Source organism: Mesocricetus auratus, unplaced genomic scaffold (genome assembly GCF_017639785.1).
Source record: "Mesocricetus auratus isolate SY011 unplaced genomic scaffold, BCM_Maur_2.0 Super-Scaffold_100007, whole genome shotgun sequence".
NCBI classification, from domain to species: Eukaryota; Metazoa; Chordata; class Mammalia; order Rodentia; family Cricetidae; genus Mesocricetus; species Mesocricetus auratus.
The window spans coordinates 95,940,510-95,960,089 of NW_024429191.1; positions in this window are offsets into that span (position 1 = coordinate 95,940,510).

Sequence of the window (19,580 nt, forward strand, 5' to 3'; positions counted from 1 at the left end):
ATCTGCCACATGTAGTGACCAGCCCCCGGCCGGGATTCTACTCTCTCCTGAGGCAGCAGTGAATGTCCCATTCATTTTTTTTTCTACCCAGGTTTCCCACATACTGTGCTTTGCTTGCTTTATGGTGAAAAAGACAAAACCCAGACAATGGGGATACAGGACCCAGCTCTAAGAGAGACGAGAGCCCTGAATGGAGAGAAGGAGACAGGGCAGGGCTCGGTCTGCAATCCTAGATGCTTTCCTGGTTTCTGGGTGGAGGCTTCACACTAGCAGGAGTTTCACTGAGCCATTTCTGAGCAGCCGTTTGGCTGCAAAGAGCACTGTAGGGTAAAGACAGGCCAGTGGCTGTGGAGAGTCCAGTGTTCTTAGCCTCAGCACAGACTCTTCTACCATGAGCTTCCAGGGACTGGGCAGTGCAAGCCAGCTGCTCCATTCTCGGTATAGAGAAGCCATCCACGCATGGGTCCTGTTCCCGATTCTTTGCAGCTGGGCTGGCTCTTATGGTACTCTGACAGGGAGGAGCCTAGTGAATCTGTTGAGTTTCAGGGAGTTCCTGAAGCCTCCTCTTAGTTATTTACCTCCCTGCTAAAGGATCTTCCCACAAGATACAATGTTTCAATCCTGGAGAACATCTCTTCCTCCATCTCTTATACCCCCTTCCTCTCAGAGATCACTGAGCCTTTAAGGTGGTTATAGATATCCACCTATGGCTAAAAAAATAGACCACCATGCCTCAGTAATAGTCACTTGTTCTCACTTGTTTCGCCAGTGGTTGACTTGATGCTGATGGTGACCCATGGCAATTTGGCATTTAGAAGTCAGTTTGACAGGCATGTCACATGCATCTACGAGAACCACAAAAGTTGCTTCCCCGTGACCTCCCCAGCCACAGGGTTTTTTCTAAGATTTATTTATAATGAATACAACACCCTGCCTCCATGTATGTCTGCACACCAGAAGAGGACACCAGATCTCATTACGGATGGTCGTGAGCCACCATGTGGTTGCTGGGAATTGAACTCAGGTCCTCTGGAAGAGCAGTCAGTGCTCTTAACCTCTGAGCCATCTCTCCAGCCACAGCCACAGCTTTTTATCTTGGCTTACAGTACCAGATATGAACTCTGTCTTGCGGAGCAGGGGTCTTAAAAATCCAGTAGGAAAACTGCTGATCTTACCCACGACAGCTGAAACACTATTGTGCAAGCAGGCACATCCTGGCTTGGCACGTCAGCATTTTAGCACTCCAGGTCCAGAGCCAAGCAGCACTGTTGGTGATGCTTCTCCAGCAGGTGCATGGTCCCTCTGGCACCACAGAAGCTAACCTGCAGGCTGGGAGTTTCCAGTTCAGTCCCAGTTCAATTTCTCCACGTCCTACAGTCAAAACATGCACATGCGGTGTCTTTGGGGGTCTGTCTGGTTCTGGCACATGACCGGCAGCAGTAGTAATGGCCCTTATGGCTTGTGGGGCCTCAGGGGCTCCCCTTCACAAGCAGACAGCCTGATCCTGGCACTGGAGTTTTCATGCAATAACCTTACAGCTTCTGACCGTGTACTTTTCCACCCACGCGGGGAACACCTTTTGGATTTAAACTCTGTACTTTGTAGCTATGGTTTTAACACATTTTTTTCCTTTTAATTAACTGGCTTGGGAGGATTGTAGGTGAGCAGAAGTACCGCTATACCTATCTGTAGCACAAACAATAAAAACCCAGAGACAGATATTAGGGTTAAAGCTGAAGGCCAGACCAGCAAAGTGTCCAGCCACTACAGAGTTTTCACCTCTACCAATGCTCAGGCCTAAGGAGCGACCCTGCTCTCTGATTGCATCTCCAGACCGCGCTGCTCCTCAGACTGCCGAGACTGCAGTGCGTTCCCGTCTCCTCCGGCCTTATATTCCCCTCTCCACCCCGCCATATCACCCCTGTCTCCACCTTCCTATCTCTGGGATTAAAGATGTGAGGTCTGTTTCTCTTTTAGACTGGTTCACCCTCGTGTAGCCCAGGGTGGCCTTGAACTCACAGCGATCCATCTGCCTCTGTCTCCCGAGTGCTGGGATTAAAGCTGTGTACCAGCACTGCCTGGCCTCTGTGGCTGTGGCTAGCTTTGCACTCCGATCTTCAGGCAAGCTTTATTAGATCACAAACAAAACATCACCACACCCGTTTTGTCTCTCCAGTGGCTTTCCAAACCTGCAAAACACTCCGAGGTTAGCATTACATCATCTGTATAACAAAACCCTTTCCAGAGCACGGGTGGGACAAGGCAGATGCTGAACCCCCGCCTACTCCAGCCCATAACAAATAGTGGGTCACAAAGATAACCCTGTCGAAGCCCTCTGAAAGTCTGTCATCACCTGTTCTCAGTAGTGTCAGGTGACCCCAGAGGGTCACAGCTAAGAAGGTACTGAAGTCGATCATAAAGGGTCTAATGCAGTACAGAGGTTCCATCCATTAGCATCAATTGCTTCCTCCACAGATCAAGGTTGGGTGCAAAGCATGGACAGGAAGCGCTAACGTAATTAGCTCCCTGTAACCCTTAGTTGCTTTCTCTGAGCCTTTATGGTTTTTTTCCCTTAATCCCAGAGCTCCCCTATGGAGCCTCCCTGCATTTCTCCACACCGGAAAAAAAACTCAGTGAACCTGACTTAATTTGGCCATACCTACTCAGGGTCAAAGGTGAATGTTGCACACGCTGGCTCCCCGCGTCAGAGTGGCCCTGGGTTGGCACGGTGGCTGCAGCCTCTCAGTTCACTAGACCTGGCTATTTGGGGAGGCAAACCACCTCCACCCCTAACATAACCCTTTCCTGGAGGGAAATACACCCTCCTTGCTGTGGGAGATAATTACCCGCCCGAGGAGACAGGCTTGATCATCTTCCCCTGGGCTGTTCCACCACGGGTGTCTTCTGCGATCTGCTCCCCAGGTCCTAGAGCCGTCCGGGGGCTCTGCACCCCACAAGTTGGCTATTATTTCTTCTCCCTTAGGAAGAAATGACATACATCCAGCTTAACGTAAGTCTTGCCGCATTTGTCTTCAAATAAGACGGACTTCCTCCTCCATTTTACCTTTTCACTACCTCCTCTACATTGCTCTCTCTTCACATGACAGCCTGAGTCACTGGGTCTGCGGAAACCTCTCCTACTTTATAAAGATCTCATCCCACCGATGGGCTTGGCAAAGCCAGCCTCGGAGGTCCCTGCTGGGTCAGCCTTGTCTTTAACTCGTCTGTGAACATGGCTCTATCGGGCCCAGTGAACTGGGATTCAAACACAGTGACTCAGTAGTGCCTGCCCTTCCTCCATGGCCCTCCTGGTGTTCCTGGGGACACCGGACGGAGAGAACCAAGGTTACCAGTGGCACTGATTAGCCAGTCCACCGGGGGACTGATTCCTTCTTCCAGGTTATGCGGCCTTTGCCTTAAGGAGGGGCTGGAGCTCACACCACTCAGTGTTCATGCCTCCACAGTGGTCAGTCTGACCCCATCCACCCAGGTCCCTCGGCCTCACAAGCCAGGCTGCAACAGGCTCTTTCGTTGCTTGCTTAAAAGCCTTCCCCGATCCCAGCAGTTCGGGTGGTGACTATTCCCTTGTTTCCATAGCTTCTTGCACTGAACCATTGCTAATGCCCCATCTGCACGCTGGGTTAAGGATTTTTCCCTTCGTTCTATTAAATGTAGGACCTGATTGGTATCTTCTATTGCTTTTTCCATGTTCTCCTCCTCACTCTCTCAATCTTCCCATGGGCTCCGCATTTGTGGATTTCAGGAAGGGTTATTTATTTATTTATTTATTATGCATACAGTGTTCTGGCGTGCATGCCAGAAGAGAGTATAAGATCTCATTACAGATGGTTGTGAGCCACCATGCGGTTGCTGGGAATTGAACTCAGGTCCTCTGGAAGAGCAGTCAGTGCTCTTCACCTCTGAGCCATCTCTCCAGCCCCCTCCAGGAAGGGCTTTTGAGAATGGGTCTAACTTGTACTCTTTCCTTCTGGCCCCCAAACCATAGATGTATACCTATGTACATATATGTACACATATATATATGTATATATATATATATGTATATGTATATATTACATTATTACATGCATTGGTGTTTCGACTGCACATATGTCTGCGTGAGGGTGTCAGATGGATCCCCTGAAACTGGAGTTCCGGACAGTTGTGAGCTGCCTTCTGGGTGCCTGGAATTGAACCTGGGTCCTTTGGAAGAATGGCCAGTGCTCCTAACCCCTGAACCATCTCTCCGGTCCCACGGCCCCCAAACCTTCAGAAACGGCAAGCCAGTACCTCCATCTTATCCTCTCGTATATCAAACCTACTTGCCAAATCAGAGACTAACACGGAGTTTCTTGTTGCAATTGCTCTGTTACACAAACAAGTTCCTGTCTGGCCACCATCTTGGCCTCAGACGCACTCCTAACTACACACAGCAGAGGCCAGGCAACCCCTCTGACACCAACAGTCTCACTGTTGTTCAGTAATCCCAAAGACGGGAAACTTTCCTCTAAACCCTTAACTGTTTCCAGGGTGTCTCTATATCCACGTGGAGGGCCCTACTCATCATGCAGGTGTGCCACCCCATACCACAGAGAGGCAGACTGCCACACTGGGATTCCTCCTACAGGCACTCCTAATCCTCATTGACAGCTCAGCCTTAGGTGCTTGTCTCACTACCCTGCAACAGATGGGCAGTGGTGGCGGGCACATGCCTTTAGCCCCAGCGCTTAGGAGGCATGGGCAGGAGGATCTCTAAGTTCCAGGCCAGCCTGGTCTACAGAGAGAATTCCAGGACAGTCAGGGCTACACAGAGAAACCCAGTCTTGAATAAGTTTTATAGGAAGGAGGAGGAGGAGGAGGAGGAGGAGGAGGAGGAGGGAGAAGAGGAGGAGAAGGAGGACCATGCAGCTGCAGACACAGCACAGACACACGGCATACAACAAAGACCAAGTCTGACAGAATTTCCTCCGAGGATCAGGCGCATCACACCTTGCTACCCATCTTCCCCAAGTCACCTTTTGTTGCGTTTCCGTCCAGGCACCAATTACCTCACATGACAAAAGCCTTTCCTGGGGAGACAAAACACACCCATCCACTCACCTTGGATAGGGAACACACAACAGACCAAAAGCACGTGTGCCGCCAAAGTCCTACTTGGAGAACCACTGAATGTCATTGGATACGGGTGAGGGGTTACCTGCAGGGGCAGAAATGACTCAAAAGGCAACTGCACCATTGAGGGCCGCCCCAGCATGGTGGCAGCCCACAAAGGCCACGAACCCTGGAGCACACTGCACAGCCTGCAGACAGGGTTAGCGTGTCCTTTCCAGTGGCTCAGTTGGCTTGAATGTCTTCTAGGCAGCTCAGACAGTCTCTGCAGCCTCCACACAGCTTTTCCTGCAGCCCAGAGTGCAGCTGACTCTCTGAGAGTCTTCTTTGCAGCTGGGTTCTCACTGTTTACTCTGGCAGGGAGGGGCCTAGTGAGTCTGGTCAGTTTCAGGGAGTTTTTGAAGGCTTTTTTTTTTTTAGTTGTTTGCCTGCCTGCTTAAGGAGCTCTCGTGCAGTACAGAATGTTTTTTTTTTTTCTTTATCTGAGGAAACTGTTACACAACTTAACCCCAGGCCGCTCTGGGAAGGCCCATGGGAGAAAGCAACATCTCTAGGCCTGCTCTCCCATGCTTATCTTGAGGACCAAATTCGGGGAGACCCTTGTCAGCAAACCATTAGCATAGCAACCCACATCTGCCACACGTGGCGTGGCCACGCAGAAATGGCTCTGCCTACAGAGGTCCATCTGGGCCAAGTCACTGCGTGGTGGTGTTCTGCCCAGCTTGGGGGTGAGGAGGGAGCAGAGAGAGCAGCAGAGGCAGACTGGGGGGGGGAGCCAGCCCTGGTGGGCTAAACCGGCATATGCATCTGTGCTGCCGTCCACGCCTGTGCGCGGTTGGATCTCTTCCCACCGTGTCGGGAGGCAGGCTGACGCAGTCTTGGACAAGCCGATGTACCCAGAGGCTCCCTAGCTTGCGTTCTACTGGGTCCCCCCACCCTCCAGACAGGGAGGGCAATCCTGTCTGAAAAATTCAGCTTCCTGCGGTAGCACTGAATTCTCAGGGAGCCAGCTTCTGAGGGACCCCCCCACAAGGTCAGGCTTAGGGAAAGGTCTTCTTGTTCAGCGTTTCCAAATAGCCATGTGTCCAGGGATGGCAAGTCTGGTCAGGAGCCACTGTGAGCTGAACGACTAGAGGGTGCCACTACTTCCTCCCTCAAGCAGCAGTCACCTGGCCGGCCGCCTTCACCAACTTTCCCATTGCCCTTTGCCTCTTTCCCGCCACAGGAGGCCCGTGAGGGAGTGAAGGGTGACCGCATCAGAAGGAAACGCTGTCAAGCCCAGGGCCACAGAACTGGGAGCCTGGGGAGCCCTGGTTCTAGAATCCATCTGCAAAGGGGCATTCATTTCTGGGGTTCACGCCATCTTTGGGAACAGGCCCCACACTTGGCCTTATTACATAAAAAAAAACCATTCACCCCTTTTAATGTACCCTTCCCAAATGAAATTAAAAGAGAGAGAGAGAGAGAGAGAGAGAGAGAGAGAGAGAGAGAGAGAGAGAGAGAGAGAGACCAGGTAGCCACATTAACAATGGAGGCAGCTGCAGCAAGCATGAACAAGCTGGCTAGGACCCAGGTCTTTACATCTGTGCAGGGCACGCTATGTGTGAGGATTCTGTCGGAAGAATCACGGATCCCCGGCCTCCCTCCTCCCTCCCTCTCCCTTCCCTCTCCCTTCCCTCCCCCCTCCCTCCCTCCCCCTCCCTCCTTCCCCCCTCCCTCCCTCCCTTCTTCCTGAATCCCCTCCTTCCTTCTTCCCCTCCCTCTTTCCTTCTGACCCCCTTCCCTCTTTATTTCTGGTTTCCTTCCTCTTCCTCTCCCTCCTCTTCCATTTTCCTTTCTCACTTCCTCCCGCCCCCGGACAAATAGCTCACAAGTATCCGGTGAGTGAGAGCTACCAGGGTTCGCTCCCCTGGTGTTTATGTTCTTGGGGGAGGTGGGCAACTTGCCCAGTCCCCCACATCAGATGGGGACTGGGAAGGGGGAGCCTAAGCTAAGGAGTGTCTTCCACCAGACTGACCCACAGGTAAACGGACCATTTTCTTGATTAGCGATTGACGAGGGAGGGCCCAGCCCACCCAGCCCACCCAGTCCACCGTGCGTGGCGCTGCCCATGGACAGGCCGTCCTGGGTCACATAAGAAAGTAGGCTAAGGCCGGGGCTGTTGGTGGCGCACGCCTTTAATCCCAGCACTTGGGAGGCAGAGGCAGGTGGATCTCTGTGAGTTCGAGGCCAGCCTGGTCTACAAAGTGAGTTCCAGAACAGCCTCCAAAGTTACAGAGAAACCCTGTCTCGAAAAACCAAAAATAAATAAATAAATAAAAAGTAGGCTAAGTAAGCCACAGAGGGCAAGCCAGTAGTCATCCTTCTTCCCCGGCCTCTGCCCAAGTTCCTGCCTGCAGGTTCCTGCCCGAGTCCCCTCTCTGGCTGCAGGTTCCTGCCCGAGTCCCCGCTCTGGCTTCCTTCAGTGACAGACTGTGGCCTACAAGTGTAAGACAAAACCTTTTCCTCCACAAGTTGCTTTTGGCCATCATGCTGACCGTAGCAATGGAAAGTGAACCGGGACAAGGCCGCCCATCCCAGAGCAATAAAAGGAACTGACAAGATAGAGTCCACTTTAGGCCAGGGGTGTGCGGCAATCTCTCTCAAGAGGTGGAATTCTGGAGACTAAAAGGCAGGCGCTGAGCCAAATTCTAGGGAGCTCCTGGGGCCAGAGTCACCAGCCGCAGGGCATGGAGCCGCTGAGAGCAGAGAAGGCACATCCGGCCGGCTCAGGCCGGTTTACCTGCCTCACTGATCCTTGTTCCACCACATCCGACTTCTTCCCTGGGCCAAAGAAGAAGGTTGGACTCTGGTAGGGAGGAGGAACCAGGATGTGCCAGGGTAGGCGGGGTCGGGATGTGCCAGGGTGGGAGGAGCCAGGATGTATCAGGGTGGGCAGAGCTGGGATGTGCCAGGTTGGTGTAGGATTAGGCCCTGTCCCCACCTTCCTGGACCCCCATTCTTTTGTGTTGACATCACGGGGCGAAGGGTAAGAGAGCCCGCTCATGGGAGGCTGCTGTGCAGTCTCAGGCTGAGGCCGGCTAAGCTATGTGTTCTCAGCTTCTCCCAAGTAGAAGTATTCTTAATGACTTCTCCAGTTCAGTCGGTGAGGTTCCAGGGTCAGTGCTTGCCCAGAAGCCCAGGGACTCCTTAGATGCCAACCCAGGCCTGGAGAACGGCTCAGTGAGTAAGAGACTCTATTGTTTCTGCAGAGAACCTGAATTTGCTTCCCAGCACCAGGAGAACAGACACTGGCTTCAGAGGGCGCCTTCACTCATGCACACGTGCAGGCACACATGCATAATGTTAAGAGTAATAACAGACAATGAGTCGGGCAGGGGTGGTGCACACTTTTAACTCCAGCACCCTAGAGGCAGAGGCAGGCAGATCTCTGTGAGTTCAAGGCCAGCCTGGTCTATAGAACTAGTTCCAGTACACCCAAGACTGTTGTTACACAGTGAAACCCTGTCTCAAAAAAAGAAAAAACCCAATTACTAAATAAATAATAATAACAATATCAATTTCTTAGAAATCTCATTCGAGAGCTGGGTGTGGCAGCACACACCTTTAGTCTCAGCATTCAGGAGGCAGAGGCAGGCAGATCTCTGTGAGTTTGAAGCCAGCCTGGTCTACTGAGCGAGTTCCAGGACAGTTACAGAAGAGATGCAAAAGTGGCAAAAGGACGTCCATACACTGCTGTTTTGTTTTGGAGATGCTGGGGCCTTGAGCTTGCTAGGCTCTGCCATTGAGCTACACGCACTGTGTGTTTTGCTTTCCCCTTGTACTTCCATTTATACTTTTGCTATGTGCCACGGCATGGCATGTGTGTGGAGGTCAGAGGGCAGCTTTGCAGAATCGGCTCTCCCGTTCCACCTTTATGTGGGTTCCAGGGATTGAGCCCAGGCCTCCAGATTGGTTTACTGACTTAGTTATTGTCCTATTGCTGTGAAGAGACACTCGGATGAAGGCAACTCTTATAAAAGAAGGCCTTTAATTGGGGGCCGGCTTACAGTTGGCTTACAGTTGGCAGCGGGCTAGTCCTTTATCATCGTGATGGGAAGCAGACAGGGATGGCCCTGGAGCAGTAGCTGAGAGCTTTATAGCCCAGTCCACAGGCAGCAGGCAGAGAAAGAGGCACTGAGCCTGGGCTTCTGAAATCTCACAGCTCACCCCAGTGACACACCTCCTCCAACAAGACCACACCTCCTAATCCTTCCCAAACAGTTCCACCAACTGGGTACCAAACACTCGAAATGTGACCCCATTGAAGACATTCTCATGCAAACCACCGTACCTGGCAAGCGCCTTTGCCCACTGAGACATCTCAGTGTGTGTTTTGGTCATACATAATACACACACACACACACACACACACACACACACACGCGCCCATACACACTTAAATAATTGGGGACTTGATTATTTGATGTTTGGCATGGGGGGGTCTTGCTGCCTAGCCCAGGCTGGTCTGGGAATCTCAGCTTCCTGCCTCCATCTCCCGGGGCGAGGGAGGGCGAAGGGTTAGGATTACAGGTGTGTGACATCATACCTGTCTTCAATCTTTTGTGCTGTCTTTCGAGCCTCTGTCGTTTCTAAGCTCGGGCCACTCTCCTAGGGGACCACGGCACAAACCTAGCTGTTTGCATCCACCCAGTGCTCCCAGGTTACCCCAGTTCATATTTAAAACACGTCAGTTTCCTTAGGAGCAGCCATTGCTGCTGGCTCTAGTCTCCTGTTCCCAGAGCCACCACCTGCCTCCCGGGGAGGGGGGGCAGGAGTGAGTATCCCAGCTCCTTCCCCTGGACTGGGCCCTGCTCTCTCTGCCTTCCTCCCTGTCTGCAGGATCTTCACTACAGCAGGCAGGAACCCCGCCTCAGTGACACGCCCTTCTCCGTGCACTCCATCAGGAGGTGCTGCCTGGTTTCCGCGTGGTCCTTGGACGCCTCCTAACTCATTTCACGAATCCCTCTGCTTCTCCCCACCCTTGCTTCGGCCTCTGCACCTCCGGCCCGGCCTGTTTTGGTTTCTCTTCCCACCCGTTTTTCTACCTCTCTTTGAACCATGCACTGTTTCTTGTCCTCGGTGCCTCCAACCCATCCTCCCCCACCTCTTCTTATAAAACAGTTTTAACTATATTTTTATTTACAGATTGTGTATGTGCGTGCATGCACACACATGAACACATGAACACACATGACCACCCCAGGCCCCACCTCCGAGTCCAACCTCAGGTCCTCAGGTTCGGCAGCAAGCCCCTCTACCCACTTAGCCCTCTCACCAGCCCTCCCTCTTCCTCCTCTCTCCTCCCCCTCCTCCTCTCCCCTCCCCTCCCCTCCCCTTCTCCCTTTCCCTTCTCTGGACTCCTCTTGGTTTGCTTTTCTACTGAACGGCTTTCTCTCTGTGTTTTTTTTTGTCTCATTAGCTCTCTTTGCGGTTCCTCTCCGAAATAAGCCCATGGAAAAGGGCAAGCATCGCTGAGACCACGCCTCAGGTCACCCACAGCTGGACCACTCCACAGGCACAATCTCCCGGTCTGAGTCTCTTTCCTCCCAGGTGTCAAAGGGAACTACCAGGCACCCTGTACCAACAGGGCCTTGGGGGTACCACACCCGCCTGAGGCCCGGAGTCCCACAAGCTAGGCTGTCATCTCTGGATCCAGGCTTTGGGGGAAAGGCCCTCTCCCCCAACCCAGCTGTCTGCCACTGGCTCACCCATAGATACCATCTCACCATAGGGTACACAGACTCCCCAACTCCCCTCAAGGCTGTGGTCAAGGGCTGAGCGAACCCCGCGTTTTCTGCCAAAGCCAACCACCTCAAGACCCTGAGGTTGGCGGGGCTCTCTCTACCTCAGGAAACTGGACCCCCACAGCCATCCTCCTCCCCTTCCTGGTGGTCACTAGATTGGAAGAAGCCCGGACCTTCATGTCTGCTCTCTAGGTTAGAGCCTGAACCACAGTCCAGAAGAGAGAATCTAGACCACAGTTCTTTCCAGGCACGTGTGACCACTTACTCCCCACCACGGCACTGGACTTTGAGGCCCGTCGCTATGGCCCTGGTCAATAACAGCTCGTGTTGGAGGGAGTGAACTGTGTTCTGCACTGGGACCCACACAGACAGTGGTCTCTTGGGTGATGTCAATAGTTCAACATGATGTGGACTCTGGTTTGGGGGAGGCTCGGTTTTCCCCATCTGCAGGGTGAGGGGCTTGGAGTGGAAACCCAATGGATTCTGCTTTCTAAGCTTCAGCCCCACGACGGATGATCATGGCCCCTTCCCATCAGCAGCGCAGGTGGCCTCACCCAGCCTCCACAAAGCCGTGCTTGCTCTGGCCTGCTTGGGAATACGGCGGCGACGGTTGGTTATTCCTGTGTTTGTGTGTGTTTCTCTCCTGGACCAGCCTCGGGGACTTTCCACCCTTCCTGCCCCTCCACAGACATTTGTTTTCATCCGCAGAAACGAGACATCATCAAGGACAGCGCCGAGCGAGAAACAAAGAAAAAGAAGCAATTCCTGGCCACCCAGCTTAGTCCTTCCTGCTGGCCCAGGGCTGGGCAGCTCCAGGCTCCACAGCAGTAGAGGTTTGCTAGGGGCTGGCCAGAAGGCCAGGGTACCTTCTTGGGTGACAGAGGCCCAAGAGATGTAAGAGCCAGCAACCCGCAGCTGGGTGTTGGTGGCACACGCCTTTAATCCCAACACTTGGGAGGCAGAGGCAGGCGGATCTCTGTGAATTCGAGGCCAGCCTGGTCTACAAGAGCGAATTCCAGGACAGCTTCCAAAACAATACAGAGAAACCCTGTCTCGTAAAACCAAAAAAGAAAAGAAAAAAGAAAAATAAAAAAAGAACGAGCCACCCTCAATGGCCAGGAAAAAGAACGACCCACAACCCAGTCTGCTGTTTTGCAGCTGAGCAGTCCAGGGCCCAGGCAAGGGACACAATGGCCTCTGCGGTGTCAGGGCTGAGACCAAACCCCCAAGGCTCTCAACTTCCACTCCATTGCGTCTTCGTCTGCCTCCCTTGGACTCCCAGCTTGCAGGCTGGATGATTCCGCATCTCCAGACCCGTCGGCAGGCCAAAGGAATAGCTCGCGCGAATCAAAAGCAATTTGCAAACATAAATAATTTTCAGTGCCAGGAGAGGAGCCTGGCAGCGGCGGCGTCGGGAAGATGCATGGAAGGAGGAGGTGAGCACAGCTGGTCTGGAGCCTCCTTCACCCGGCAGGGTCCTTCCTCTGCCCTTTCCAGCTCTGGTGGGGGGGGGGGAGCGGAGCAGCATAAACAAAGCAGGAAATAGCTACCCACAACACTTTGAAACGCTGGGCTCTCGCCCTCGCCGCTTCTGGGCTGTCCACAGGAGGGGCTCTGCTCTTCCTTCCCTCCCTACCTCGAAGCCTTTTCGTGGATTTTAGCCCTACCATCTCCAGAGGCCATGGAGGAACGGACGGCCCTCTGCACACTTAGGAACCCCAGGCTTGCTTCCTAAAGGCTGCAGTTTTCCTTTGTCCTCAACCCACAGCAGCACAGAGCCTAAGAGAGTGAAGGAAACGCCATTCTGTGAGGCCTCCAATCACCGGCGGCCCTGTATGGCAGGGGAGCGTAAGCATCCACGGCTGTTCTTCACTTCGGAGCCTGCTTTAGGAAACCGAGTCGACGGTGTCAGAAAGCTGACGGTGGACGGCGGTTTGCTGCCCTGTTTAGGACAGGATGGCCCACGCTGCCCCGACCGTGGCACAGCCGGTCCTCAGAGGCTCCGAGGAGTGAGCAGGAGTTTGGAAACAAGCATCCCTTTGGAAGGCCCAGAGCGTTAAACACACCTTTCCAAAGCCCACCCCCAAGAGGCTGTCTGAAGCAGAGAGAAACAATGAGAAACCAGACACCATGGAATTAGTGAAGAATTTCTCAGATGAAACAGGAAAGGGAGGAAATCCAGGGAGGCTTACAGGGCACCTGGCTCAGGTTGAAAGGGACCAAGGGGGTGTTGGTGACATTAAGCCCCGTGATATGGTGCGTCTTGAAAGGCTCCCTCACGGGGGCAGTAAGGGGAGAGGCGTTGCTGCCCACACAGGCGGTGGCGCTACCACCCTCCTCCAGCCCAGAATGCACACACAGGTGCGCGCACACACGCGTGTTCATGATTGTAGAACATGATTAATGCCAGCTCCCTGCCCCAACCTAGATATAAAAACTTGCAGACTTGCAGCTGCAGCGTAGTAAGGACTATGTGGCAGGTCTTATGCACATGGTTCGTGAGTGCCCCAATCTGAGAACGGACGAGTGTGTGTGTGTGTGCATGCGTGTGCACGCGCACGTGTGTTTGCACGAGGCGGTGGTGGGGCCCCGGCATCCAGCATCCCGAGCCACACGTTCAAACTGCATCCACAAGGACGAGATGGCTGCTCTGCGGTGTGGAAAAGAGACTACTGCTCTTCTCTTCTTGCATCTTTCTCCAGGATTATCCTTAGGGCCTGTTTCCCTAAATTCAATTACTACATAATTACCTGGAGCATCCAGAAATCCTCACAAACCACTCAGGTGGAGTGAGGGGGCGGCGGGACCCAGAGCAGCTGAGCACAGCATGTCTGCTTGGCTCCTGATGGGGAAGAGATGGGCCTGGTGTCCCTGGGGAGCTGAGCTGCCTGAACCAGGGCTCCTGGACCACCTTTGGATTGGGAAGCTGCTAATGGTTAGCAGTCCAGGAATCGGTTTTATTGTCTGAGGCCCTGTCACATCCATGTGCACATGCAGAACTCGAGACACACAGACACATATGTGAGGTGTCAGCATCTAAGGGGGCCCGTTGATGACCCTACAAGGGCTGGAGAGACGGCTTAGCAGCTAAGAAAGCTCTGCTGCTCCTGCAGAGGACCTGAGTGTGATTGCCAACTCCCAGCTGATAGCTCACAATTGCCTGGAACTCCAACTCCAGGGGGTCCGATGCCTCCAGCCTCGACAGACACTTACACTCAAGTTCGTGTGCACGCACACATGCACGTGTGAACACGTGTGCATGTGCGCACACACAGTTAAAAATAAACATTTTTTAAAGAGCTACAATCAAAGAGCTGGGGTGTAGCTCAGGTGTGAGAGAGAATTTATTTACACAGAACCCCGCTTCTCACCCCAGGCCATGAGATGGCCCATGCCTGTAATCCCGCCATTTGAGAGGTAAAGACTGGAGAGTCAGCATCCAACAGACATTTAAGGGCACCCTTGGCTGTAGAGTGAATTTGAGGCCCACTTGGGTTCCATGAGGCCCTGTCTCAGAGAAGAAGCAAGAAGAACGGGAGTCTCAGCAGCTTGCAAACACTCCAAGAGCACAGGGCCTTGGGGCAGCGGTTCTCAGCTGTGGGTCGTGACCCCTTTGGAGGCTCAAATGACCTTTTCACAGGGGTCACCCAAGAGCATCAGAAAACACAGATGGAGCTGGGTGTTGGTGGCGCACGCCTTTAATCCCAGCACTCGGGAGGCAGAGGCAGGCGGATCTCTGTGAGTTCGAGGCCAGCCTGGTCTACAGAGCGAGTTCCAGGACAGCCTCCAAAGCCACAGAGAAACCCTGTCTCAAAAAAACAAACAAACAAAAAAAGCACAGATGTTTACATTACAACTCCTGACAGCAGCAAGATTACAGTTATGAAGTAGCAGCGAAAATAATCTTATGGTTGGGGGGGGTCACCAGAACACAAGGAACTGTATAAAAGGTGTCACAGCATTAGGAAGCTTGAGAACCACTGCCCTAAGGAATGTGAGGCCCAGAGATACACGTAGGTTGGCAACAGATTGGCATGTGCAGCTGACTGACGGTGAATAGGGGGCAGAGGTGGTAGGCAGCCTGTGAACGGTGAAGGTCTTAGGAATGCCAAGGGAAGGTGCTCTGCTGGAACAATCTAGAGAGGTGATGTAATCTGCCTGCTTGGGGGGACTGGAGAGATGGCTCAGAGGTTAAGAGCACTGGCTGCTCTTCCAGAGGTCCTGAGTTCAATTCCCAGCAACCACATGGTGGCTGACAACCATCTGTAATGAGATCTGGCACCGTGTTCTGGCATGAGAGCAAACATGTAGATAGAACGCTGTATACATAATAAATAAAATATAAGAAAGCACCCACGGACAGACTCAGAGAGACAGGCGTGCGGATCCCTGACTCTTACCACAACCCCCTGGCTCTTTTCCTTGGAACAGGCTAGCCACCAAACCTTCATACTACCACCTGCAGAGCAGGGATAGGACCCACTTCACAGAGATGAGGGAAGCTGGCTCAGTAACCCCCCTGAAAGCCCACGGTTCAAGAGCTACCAATACTAACTTACCGTTTGCTATGAAGGAAAAGGCCAGCGGCGGACAGGGGAGGGGTGGATTTCCGAACCAGTGGCCACCGGAAGTAGACACTTGAATCCGAGAATAACAGTCTCCAATAACAATTTCCTCTCTAGGGCCTTCACCTCAGATGCGTAGCAAGCACTCTCATGGGACCACAGGATCTGCCTGTCCTAGGGAGGGTTTGCCAGGAGAGCCTCATCCTAAGTCCTCAGCCCCAGAGCCATTCTTAGCCATCCACTGTACAGCCAAGAGGGCCGAGAGTCCCACGACATCAGGAGTCCACCCTAAAGGGAATATGGCAGAACCCAGGGGCGCAGCGTGGAGGGGCGGCGGCCTACGACAACAGTGGTGTAGAGGTAAACGTCTGTCACTTGGTCAAGCTGGGACCACAGGCCAGAAGCAGGGATTCTGCATCTGACACGGGTGCTCAGATGCTCCCCCGGTGAAGAAAGCGATCTGAGTGTGTAGGGTAGGGGTATTCCAAAGTGCTCAAGTCTGCCTCCTGACATACCTTATCCTTTTCCTGCATGGTTCAGCCTTCAAGATGACCAGAGGAAGAAGCACGGGAAGGCAAGGAGTTTGAGAAAAGGCGGTAGGCACAGCAGGTAGATCTGTCTTCTTGGATGTCCCAGATGCTTGCTGACAAAGACCAACTTCTCTGTCTCAGTGTGTCACAAGCTCAGAGAATTCCCCCACCTTCACCCCCAGCCCAACCACAGGTGAGGGCCCCACGTCATGTCACCCAGCAACCTTTCCAGGCCAGCTGACTACACACTCAAACTCATTAGCATCTTTACCGACTGGTTGGTGTTCAGGTCCCCATGGGTAGGGACTGACACAGTGGCTATTCAGGACCGAAACAGTTTCCAGACCAAACCTAGCATACTCAGTGAAATCCCACGGTCGCCTAAAACAACACAACACTTTTCTTTGCTTCAGAAGCCTCATATTTCACGGGACATATATTTGCTAAATATTATGCAGCATAGTGCCAGGGATGTAGCTCGGTTGGTAGAGAGCTTGCCCAGCGTGTAAGAAGTCCCGGGTTTGGTTCCCAGCACTACCTGAAACCAAGCTTGATGGGTGTGATCTCGACATTCATGGGGTAAGAGGAGGAGGAGCAAAATCTCAGGGTCACCCTCATCTCCTGCTAACCAGTTGGAGCCAGCCTGAATTACAAGATACATGAACCCCATATATATACACACCACACATATATATGCTTATATATATATATATGTATACACACACACGTATAATGTATGCTCAGCAGTTACAAGCACCAGCTGCTTTTCTAGAAGACCAGGTCTGGATCCCAGCACCCACACGGAAGCTTGCAACCGTCTGTAACTCCAGTTCTAATACCCTCTTCTAACTTCTGCAGGCACCAGGCACAAAGGTTGGTGCACACACACAAATGCAGGCAAAACGCCCCACACATACACAGAAAGAAATAAAACCTTTGAAAACATTTGTTATCTGTATGCATTTACTATCCTAACTGAACCGAGAACCCTAGATTTTTTTTTTTTTTTTTTGGTTTTTTGAGACAGGGTTTCTCTGTGGCTTTGGAGGCTGTCCTGGAACTAGCTCTTATAGACCAGGCTGGTCTCGAACTCACAAAGATCCGCCTGCCTCTGCCTCCCGAGTGCTGGGATTAAAGGCGTGCGCCACCAACACCTGGCTGAGAACCCTAGATTTTTATTTCCTCCATCTGACAACTCTGGATCCAAACTATGGTGGGTCTGTGGGACAATCCCCAACTAGTGGTGTCCAAGAATGGAGTAAGCACTGTGTGGAGGAGATGAACTTGGGTCCTTCTGGAAGTGGGCAGCTTCAAACAGGAGGGTTCACAAACAGCCCAGCCCTTTGCTCTGTCAGCACCTGCCTCTGCGAAGCTTAGCCCCACGGGAAAGGTTCATCTGGAGAATAAGGAAGACGTTTGCCAGTGTAGAATGCAAAGCTTTCCTTCCTTGAATTTGAACTCTCTCTCTCTAGAGAAAGCCTTTGTGACCTGTTGCTCACAAAGTACGGGTGGGAGACCATCTGTACCAGGAGAGCTGGGCCCTCTGCACCCTCCTCTCTGCCTGAATGCCCTTGGAAGGAGGGGGATGGGAATCTTCAGGGCCCTTAACTCTGTGTTTCTGTGCCTGGCACACGTCGTCCAAGACCAGTGCCAAGGGCTCAGAGGGCAGAGTCCTAGGAGGCCACCCTGCAGGACTGGGATCAGCCAATTTGGTCCCAGAACCATCACGAGAACTAGGCAGTGCCCACCCGGGATCTCAAACCTGTGTCACAGAGAGCTGTCCTCCTGGGGACACATAGGCCAAGATGCTCAGGTGGCACATGGCAGCATACAAGGAACTCAGTAAATGCAAGCCCTTGTCCTTTTGGGGATAGAAGAGGGTCTTGGCAACCAGGTTGGGCACCCTTGGACCTCTGCCCCTCTGTTTACCTTCTGACTTGGGCTGATTGGGGGTCCCAGGGCTGCCCAGATCACCCCTGAGGCCCTGTGCCCATACCCAGCTTTCAAGGCCTCAAGGCACCTGCAGACCAGGTTTTTCCGGGTGAGTAGTGGGGCCTGTGAACCTTCCTGTCTTCCACTAGTGTCATCTTCTGGCTTTTTGTCCCCTCTCCTCAGGCTCAGCAGAATAGGGGACAGACTTACTATCCAGGCACCACTTCTGCAGACCTGAAGTGTCCGCAGCATCCGGGAGTTTTCAGTTCTCATGAACTGGGAAAGCAGGGGCTGAGGTTCCTGCCTGGCACGGGTCTTTGTGCGCCCGCCAGGGAAGGGCAGGCCCAATTCTAGCGCTGAGCAGGCGGGTTGCCAGAAGCAAGATCAGCCTCCTCCGCTCACAGGGTGGCAAAGGGCGTTCATTACATAGAGGGGGGAGGGGTGTTTAACTCACTCTGAAGGGGGCTCCCGGGGATGGGGTAGTGGGAGGGACAGTTCACAAAAGCCGGGGCTACAAACTCCCAAAGGCTTTTTTTTTTTTAAAGCGGTTCCCTTCCCTCCTCCTCCTCCCGCCCCGCGCCCCTCCCCCAGTCCCAGCCACTGATGGCCTGCAGCCAACACTGGCCACTCTGCGCATCCAGGCTCCCGCCCTCTCGGCCTTCCTCTCCATCTCTTCCCCAGCCTTCCCAACTCTGCCCCTCAAGCTACCTCAGCGCGCGCGCGCGCGCGCACACACACACACACACACACACACACACACACACACACAACCACGCTGTCACCTTCCGCCCTAGACACACTTCAGGCTCAGTCCTAATTCCGAACCGCGACTTTGCAAGCCGGGAGAGACCTGGAGCTCACTAGATCCCCAGGCCCGAGGCCCCAGGGCCTGCTTAGCCACCGAACCAGGAGAAAGATCGCTGCGTCTGCAGAAAGCCGCTGCTGGCGGTGGCTTCCTGGTCCGCTGAGCCGCACCCCCCTAGCCTAGGGGCCATTAACCCCTTTCCTCCCTCCTCCCACCACACCTAGGACCTCGGTCCTGTCACCAGCCTGGGGACCGAGCAAGCAGTTCCAGGCTCAAGCAGCTAAGGAAGCGAGGGTGGCAGACCAGACTCAGCCGGCCTGTCACCCCCTCCCGATCCATCCCCGGTCCCCCACGCAGCGGTTCACTTGCTCCACAAGTGGCCTTTGGCCTGGTGGGTTTCCGGGGAAGAGAGCCAGGCAGAGAAAGGGCGTCCCCCGCTTCCTTGGAGGGGCGGGGCCGCCCGACAGTGTCAGCTGGGATGGCCTTCAAGAGTGGGGTCCACTCCACTAGTATCCCGGTCCGTCTGCTGGGAGGGCTGAGGAACTTTTCAGGGTCTTTGGGGCCTGGCTTGGGGCAGGGGGGGTCACCAGCCTGAGAATCAGGATCCGGGAAGGGAGGGGGCGCGCCAACTGCTCACCCCTGCACCCCTCCATAACCCAGAAGTTGAAGACTTTGCCACCGAGGTGGGCTTAGCCAGCCAGAAAGCCCTGGGGGACTAGGGCGACTCTTATACACTCCCCCACCCCACCCTTTCCAGTCCAGCCCCTCCCGACTTTCCTGTGTCACCAACGAGGACGCCTCTCGAAAGAGACACCAGACCCCACTTGGCTAGGGCAAACGCTTAGCTCTGGGG